The following is a 9,099-nucleotide window of genomic DNA, read 5'->3' as shown; positions in this document are numbered from 1 at the left end:
TCGTTGATGTACGAGTTGACGCGACACATCAAAGCACTGCACTCGATATATTTCAATAATTTGGGTTTACCGATGCATTAATTACAACGCATGCATGCATGCCGTGACTCTCCTTTTGATACTTGCATGTGTTGATTTAATGCACCTTGAATTAGTAGAAAATATGTGACGGCAAAGCTTTGTAATACCCCGGCCCAAGTCGAGAGATGGTTGTGCACGAGGAGGGCGAGATCATGCAGACCGAACAGGACCTGACGATGGAGCTCTCTAAGATCTCGATGGACCTCACCGTGCTCCACTGCCCCTTGTGCCTCCGCCCCTTGACGCCTCCAGTGTATGAGGTTCGAATACACCTCGTCCGTTAGGATGATTGAGCAAGGTGCAGGTTTCTTGATTGATGTGATGTTTGATTGATTTCTATAGTGCAAGGGAGGGCACCTGGCCTGCGCGGACTGCCGCGTCGAGCGCCCCGGGAACCAGCGGCAGTGCCAGAAGTGCGAGCGCGGCGGTGGCTTCGACATGCGGAACACGGTGGTGGACTACGTCCTTTCGTCGGTGAGGGTGGAGTGCCCGCACGAAGGCTGTGGGCTCTACGTCACTTACCACAAGCTCGCCGATCACCAGAGCGTGTGTCCGCTCGCGCCCTGCAAATGCCCCATGCCCGTATGCGGCTACGAAGGCCCGCCGCCGGCGCTCTACCACCACATCAGCACCGCACATCCCATGCCCGTGCACAGGATCCAATACGGCAAGGTGCTCCAGCTGCAAGTGCCACTGTCGAAGCCACGGCTCTTGCTGTTCGCGGATGAGGACCGCCGCGCGTTTTTCTTGGTCGGCGGCGTGCTCGACATCAGCGCGCCTATCGTTGTGTCGGTCGTCTGCATCAGAGCGGGGGCGTCCCCACTGCCGCACTACGTGGCCAAGCTGTGGGCGAACGGCCCGCTGGGGGAGCCCAAAGGCACGACTGACGCCGTCAAGGTGGAAATGGAGGTGACAAAGCAGCAAGGATCCCAGCGACGTCGACATGCAGGAGCTGACCTTCTTGATAGTTCCGCCCAAGCTGCTGGTCGGGGCTAAGCTTGTGTCCCTCCACATTCAGATTGACAAGCTCACGTCCTAAATGTTTCTATAGTGCCTTCTGTTTATCTTAGTAATATGCTAATATAGGGATTACCTTGGTCCACTTTAGCTTAAGAAATGGTGGTTTTGGTGGCGATAAAAAATTATGTTTATCAATGCATTAATTGCAATGCATGCATGCATAAAGTACATGCATTGGTCAATTTTCTCTTAATACTTGCATGCAACGATTTAATGCACCTTGGAATCTAAACATGTGTTGGGGAACAACCAAATTGAGCCTTATAAAATGGAAAAACTAAAATTTTGAGATAAGCCCTATAAAACCGGAAAGGAGAGAGTAGAAAAAGAAGTACTGCATCCGGAAATAGTGCCGCACTTCAAAACTTGAACCGTCAATAAATTTTGAGCTTGCGTTTCGTCACATTCCAAATTACTTCACGCTATATTGAATTGCAAACCTGTTCACACCGATCACAACCTAAACGGTTTCCCACTTAGGAGCGTATTAGTACTTGGTTATAAATACTAGTATGCCAAGATGACTGCGCATTCCTCCTCAACTCCTCATCCACAAAAACAAACAAGCCATTCGGCATCCTTCCCTTGTGTCTGCCATGGCCAGCGTGAGTTCTGGGTCGAGAGATTGCCACCAGGGGGAGGCGAGCATGGAAGCGGAAGCACGAGAGATGTCCCGCCTCGCTGCGAGAGCAGCCAACATGTCCCGCCGCGCGGAAGTAGCAGCACAGAGGTCCCGCCGCGCCGCTGAAGCAGCACGGAGGTCCCGCCGCGCCGTTGATGCAGCAGACTAGTCTGGCCGCGCCGCTGAAGTAGCAGAGATGTCCCGCCGCGCCACGAATGCAGCAAAGATGTCCCGCCGCGCCGCGGCGGCCTGGGAAAATTTCTCACGGGCAGGCGACGACTATTACAGGCGCATGAATGCGATCGTCTATAGCTAGATGGAGTAGATCTCCGGCTGGGTGAGGTTGCAGGACGACATGAAAGCCTCATTTGAACAGGCTATCGGCGTACTAAAGGAGGGCAATGAGAGGCTCCGGGCCGAGCGTGACCTGCTGAGGGAGAAGATCGTCCGAAGTGCAGACCAGCAGGAGGAGACTAGTGCCTTGTTGAAGAGGACCGGCGTCATCGTCAAGAAACTTATGGACGAGAATGACATGCTCCGCAACGAGCGCCAAAGGCTGGTGGAGGAATCCATGGATGTTCTCAAGCAGCGGCATCTTGAGGACACGAAAGAGCTCATCGCCGCTCGCCGCGGAGACTAGTTCCCGCGGCCTGCACCAACGCATCAAGAAAGTAGAGATCAGCGAGCCAGATCCTTGTCTTCCTTCTTCTTTTGCCCTTGTGTATTTCGGGCGTAGCCGCATGTGGCTTTTTAATTATCTTTCTAATTATGTAAGACAATTAATCGTCCTTATCTTTCTGTGGAAGATCAATGTTGCGAGGCTGGAATGAAGAAAACTCTTGTTGTGGCTGCCCTGGCGTTGCTGTTCTTCTAGTTGCTGCTGGGCTTCCTTCAGTTTCCTGGTTTCTTTTGATGTAATAATCGGTTTAGGATGTGGATTGTGTCGTCGGTTGTGAAATGTTGGGTTCTAGCGCGGATGTTTGGCCTTTGTTGGCCTCTTGGGATGTTGTGATTTCAATCTGGTATCTTTTAGTCCTTCGTGTTAGGCTGGAGTTGTGCTGAACTTCTTGTGAATTGTGGTGGTTTTTAGTAATGAAAATCGGAAGGGACAAGCCCTTCATTGATCAAAAAAAAAATTAATCGTCCTTATATATTCATTAGTCTTGCTATAAGTCGCAGTAGATGCTATATAGGTCCGTCGGATCTTACATCAAGATCCGTGCTTTCAGATTTTCTTTTCTCTCTCTTAAATCTCAGTCGAGTGAGACATAGCCACGCCATTAAACAGAGGCTCGGGCGCCATTAATGGAGACCTTGGGAGAGAGGTGGACGGCAGATGGAGGTCAAAGGGCTCTCCTCCCGATAAGCACGCGCAGGGGTCTGATCGCACGCCTCTCGTACCCAAATAGCTACCCTGCACGGCGCCTCCTAGCTAATAAAAAATGGGGACGCGTGGCGGCACGTAAATGGTACTAGTAAGTAGAACGCCCACGGTTTCAACAATACTTGTGTTTCCGATTGTAACGTGACAACACTTGTTCCAAAATGACTTTGTTGATTGTTAATGTGTGCGCCTGCGCAAATCGGACTGCAAATTTACCACAGCATGTTGGTGCCATGTCATGGCACCAAGCCAAGTTTCATTATTTTCATGCGTGTTTTGGATTTACAGGAATTAAAAAACTTAGTTTCTCAATGTTTCCAACCCAGCCACGACGCCCAGAATTTTGAATTTCATTCCCATTTCTTGCATGTAACCTAGAAATTTACCCGAGGACACAAATGTGATTTTTCAACCAACTTTGGTGCACTGGAACATGTGCATGTATTTCAAATTTGAATTATGCACACAAAGGTGACACGTTCCCTCCCAAAACCACGAGCCTTCTTAAGAGAAGCTCCGATTTGCAAGAAGCTTATACCAAAATTTGTTCCTATTCGGCCAATTTTTTTACCACGGCATGGTACTACCATGACATGACACCATGCCAAGTTTCATGATTTAAAACCAAGTTTCTCAATGTTCTCGACCGAGCCACGATGCCAAGATATTTGAATTTTATTCTCATTTTTTGCATGGGACCTACTCCCTCCTTCCATCTATATAGGACCTAATGTGTTTTTCAAGACAGCCTTTGACTATTGACAAGATTAATAGCACATGAGGTGTATACTATGAAAATTATATTATTGGAAGCTCCTTTGACATACAAATTTGAAAGGATGCTTTGTGTAAGTTCCATGTCATATATTATTGCTCTAACGTTTGGTCAAAGTTAGCTTCGAAAAACGCATTAGGACCTATATAGATGGAAGGAGGGAGTAGAAATTCACCCGAGGACACAAATGTGATTTTTCAACCAACTTTGGTGCACGGGAGCATGTGCTTGTAGTTCAAATTTGAATTATGCACATTAAATGACCAAAAACTCAATTAATGTGTAAATAAGGCCAAACGAAGCCGGAATAATTCCAAAATTTAACAGGGCACTCATGTAGTTCTATGTTGCCTTTGTAAATAAACTCAAGGGGGACAACGTATATCGTTTCGCACTCAAAGGTGGCACGTTCCCTCTCAGAACCACGAGCCTTCTTGAGAGAAGCTTGGGTTTATAAGAAGCTTATACCAAAATCTGTTCCTATACGGCCAATTTTTTTACCACAACATGGTAGTACCATGACATGACATCCATGCCAAGTTTCATGATTTTCAGACGTTTTTTGCATTTACAAGAATTTTAAAACCAAGTTTCTCAATGTTCTCGGCCGAGCCACGATGCCCAGATGTTTTAATTTTATTCTCATTTCTTGCATGGGACCTAGAAATTCACCCGAGGACACAAATGTGATTTTTCAACCAACTTTGGTGCATGAGAGCATGTGCTTGTAGTTCAAATTTGACTTATGCACATTAAATGACCAAAAACTCAATTAATGTATAAAAAACGACAAATGAACCCAGAATAATTCCAAAATTTAACAGGGCACTAATGTAGTTCTATGCTGCCTTTGTTAAGAAACTCAAGGGGGGGCAGCGTATATCTTTTCACAATCAAAGGTGGCACGTTCCCTCTTACCACAACATGTTAGTGCCATGACATGACACCATGCCAAGTTTCATGATTTCCAAGAGAGTTTTGGATTTACATGAATTTAAAATCAAAGTTTCTCGATGTTCTCGGCCGAGTCATGACGCCCAGATGTTTGAATTTTATTCTCATTTCTTCCATGGGACCTAGAAATTCAACCAAGGACACACATGTGATTTTTCAACCCACTTTGGTGCATCGGAGCATGTGCATGCAATTCATATTTAGATTATGCACATTGAAAGTCCAAAAACTCAATTAATGTATAAAAAGGCCAAATGAACCCGAAATAATTCCAAAATTTAACAAGGCACTCATATAGTTCTATGTTGCCTCTGTAAATAAAATCAGGAGGGAGGCAGCGTATATCGTTTCGCACACAAAGGTGACACGTTCCCTCTCGGAACCACGAGGCTTGTTGAGAGAATGTCCGGTTTTGCAAGAGGCTTATACCAAAACTTGTCCCAACTCAGCCAAAAATTATACGTATGAAAACAGGGTTTAGATTATCCCAAACATCTCGCTACCTAGACCAATAATTTACTATGATTTGAATTCAACATAAAATGGATACAAATATTTGAATTGGAGAGTGTATGGTACATGTAGTTCATAGTGAAATATGATTACTGCTATATGTATGTTTTTTGTTATCAAGATAATATTTAAATTATTGTATAACTTGACAACAATCGTATTCAAATAAGGAAAATTGATTCAAATTTAGTCCATATGCTAGACGACAATATATATGTTCACATGGTGGAGTAAAATGTTCATATACGATGGAAGATCAAAATGTACGACTACATCAATTATAAACCGCAAGGTCACCTAACAATATATTCGAATTCAACATAACGTGGATTCAAAAATTGAAATTCGAGATCACGGCATCTGTAATCATATAAAAAGGGACATTACTCTTTCTTTGGTGGGAATTGATTTGTTTTTTGTTGTTGTTGAGGGAAGTGCAAATCGATTTGGTACTGTGCAGGGTAATCTTGTTCTCCCGATTTTTTTTACATTTTTCTTGTAGTTTTTTCAATGGCATCTATAGCAATATAGTAAAAGGGGACATGACTCTCTTGTGTCTTGTATGAATTGTTTTTTTACATGTTAAGTTTGTTCTGCCGAACAAGGAATCCACACCTTGTTATCCCGAAATTTTCAAGCTCGAGTATCTTTTATCTCACCTGCTTTGAAACTCTCGCTTCTTCAACCCGCGCCGCGCCTTGTTATCCTGAAATTTGGACGTGCGCGAGAACTCCCTCCTCATCCGAAATCGCTCCCACAGCCCAGAAACGCGAAATCCCCCTTCTACCCCTCAGTCGGGAATGAAGCTCCACATCGCGGTGTCAAAACCGGTGGGGGTACGCTGGTAACTTACCCTACATTTCGGACAAGCGTGTCCCTAAGCTTGGCCCCCCCTCCCCCTTCGCCCGCCCCATTCGTACACTGAGGCTGCCAAAACCCGCGAAACCCCACGCTCCTCCGTCGGCCTCCCAACCGCCGCCCAGCCGGAGACTCTTCCCTGACTACGTTGTCCACCGCAACAGCTCGCCGTCCCTCATCCACCGCACCGGATGAGGATCTGTTGCCGATCTCGCCGTCCCGCCGGATCAGCCGCCCCGTCCTCCACCTCCAAGGAGCTGCCCCGACGTTCGCCTCGTCTATCACGCCACCTCAATCCCCGCAGCACCGTCTTGACCTGCCCCACCGGAACCGCAGCACCCTCACCAATTCCTCCGATAAAGTCGAGGCTAACTCGGTGCCATCAAGGAGGTTCTACACTCACCGCTGCATTTTATCTTTTATTCGATCTCACGGGGCTGCCGGTGCTCGATACCGAGCAGACATGGCGTGTCTCCATCGACGGCGCCGTCGCCGGCCATATCATCCACAGCGTCTCCCCCCCATGTCGTTGCTTCCTCGGCGGCAACTTCCACAACGGCACTAGCTGCAGCTGCTCCGGCTCTCACTCGCGCTGCGGCTCTGTTCTTGCTGTCGGTCGCGCTGCTGCACTGCTCATGCTTTCGTTCATGCTACTGCTCTGCTCTTGCTCTCGCTTGCGCTGCTGCTGCTGCTGCACAACCTCCGGCAGCTACAGGAGTTGCTGCCTTAGCACTCGCTCATGGTGCTACTGCACGACTTGCTCTCTGCTAGTGCATTCCCTGCTCGAGCGTCTGCTGATTTAGATCACTGCTTCTCTGCTACTAGTGCTCGGACGCCCTAAACATCTATTGCAATGCTCGGTTACTAGTTCAATCAGTTTCGACAGTAAAATTCAGTTTCGACTGTGAAGTTCATTTTCTTCAGTTAAGTTCAGAGTGAACAGTACTTACAGCATATGTCGGAGCGGCCGTGGCGCAGCTGATGCATTTTACATTTAGCACTTTTTGGTGATGTATTTTACATCATCTATTACAGATGATATTAGGGTCCCACTTCACATTAACGTTGTCTGTCTTGTCATGCTTCAGCCTCGTCGCCGTACACCTTAGCGGAGCTGCTCCAACGACGGAACCGTCCATCACAGCGGAGCAGTACCCTCGGCGCCATTTCCAGTGGCCTCGGATCTTCTTCCCCGCCTCCGACAGTCACACCAGCATCATGACCATCCTCCACGTCCAATCCAATGATGCTGAGGTCCACAAGCCTATGCCAAAGAGGTTGTACACTCGTCGCATCACTTGGTTTCTCCATTCCTCTGTTCTTCCAATTCATGTGAGCCAAACACACAGGTTGACTGAAATCCTATGTTTCCAAATGCTCTGTTTTGCACGTGCATTCATATCTTATTCCTGTGTTCTCCCTGTCCCTGTGTTTATAGAATCCTCCAATTCTAAGGAGCCCTTATAGATTTACTTCATTTTCAGATTGGCGTCAAAGAAAACTCTGTGTGTTATGTCCTGCTCCTGCCGTGCCATCATCCACCCCACCTGAGGTGCACCATCGACAGAAGCGTTCACTGCAGCAGAGATCCCCCCTGCAGACTTCCTTTCGCCGCCTCAGATCATCTTCCCCGTTGCCGGCAGCCACGCCAACCGCATTACCATCACCGACTGAGCAGATGAACCTGAGGACTACACAGTTCCGGAAGAGAGGTCGCAGTCTTTCGTGTTTGCTTACGTTATACATCGGTTATTATTACCTGCTACTTTATCGTTCAATCTTGAGTTTTGAATTGCCCATGGGTCTCATATCGAGCCAGCAACGAATAGTATATGTCTACTATCTGGTTCATCTAGGGACTTCTATGTGGTTCATGTTGGGTGGGCAACAAACAATAGATGATCCATTGTCTATCTTTTTAAACTGAAGCTATAATCTACCTGCTATCATTAGTATTGGATCCATCCACTCGTTTGCTACCATCAGTCTTGATTTTTGCATGCACCCCTTAGGCCTTACAAAATTTAACTAGTTTTTTTATTATGCATGTCAGATACTGTACACAATCGTACTGAACATGTAGAGAAAAAGAGAAGACCGTTGCGTGCGAATATAATGTCATGCAGACGCTGCTCCATGGTGGGAGAAGTGCCCCCCTCCTACATTTCCAGATTGTATTCCATAGGAGGATAACTGTTCAGATGGAGATTCAGAAGGAGCCAACCACGCTTGTTTACCACCTGAGGTGTTTGCTCTAACCTGGCATGCTGATGTTGGTCATATCATGCATATGGAGCCTTGCATTGCTTACATTATACATCTTATATGTCATCAGCTTAGTTTAGATTTGCTTTGTGTGAATGCCACCTGTTTGGTTTCTATATCATACTCCCACCATTCCTAAATATTTGTCTTTTTAGAGATTTCAACAAGTGTCTACATACGGAACAAAATGAGTGAATCTACACTCTAAAATATGTCTTTATACATCCGTATGTGGTAGTCCATTTGAAATATATAAAAAGACAAATATTTAGGAACAGAGGGAGTATATGGGAATTATGCAATGCCATCTTCTTTAGCCAGGCATCATATACGTGAATCATGCAATGCCATCCTGTTTAGCCAGTCATCGTATATGTGAATTGTATCGTTCCATATTTTTTTCCATAATGTATTCCATTTGTCAACAATGTTTATACATTCATGTACTCTTCCTGTGCATCAGCCATTTGAGTCGGTCATGGGAAAAGCTGGAGTGAAAACAAGGTCTTCTGAGCAGTCAGTGCTACCTGTCGATGCAGATTTCTTGCTGGTTACAGATAGCACCTCAGAGGAGGATTCAGAGAGAGATGACTAGTTGTATTCCCCCCTCCCCCCCCCCCCCCCCGA

The 9,099-nt window shown here is 46.4% G+C and overlaps 1 pseudogene; it reads left to right on the top strand.

The window, feature by feature from the left end:
• The first annotated feature begins 206 nt into the window (after positions 1-206).
• LOC147962774 (putative E3 ubiquitin-protein ligase SINA-like 6) lies at positions 207-1,120 on the top strand (annotated as a pseudogene).
• The last annotated feature ends 7,979 nt before the right edge of the window (positions 1,121-9,099 follow it).

Source organism: Triticum urartu, chromosome 7A, assembly GCF_056163025.1.
Source record: "Triticum urartu cultivar PI428250 chromosome 7A, HENAU_Tu73, whole genome shotgun sequence".
Lineage (NCBI taxonomy): Eukaryota > Viridiplantae > Streptophyta > Magnoliopsida > Poales > Poaceae > Triticum > Triticum urartu.
Note: the sequence above shows the minus strand (reverse complement) of the source record. Positions and strands in the feature narration are given on the sequence as shown.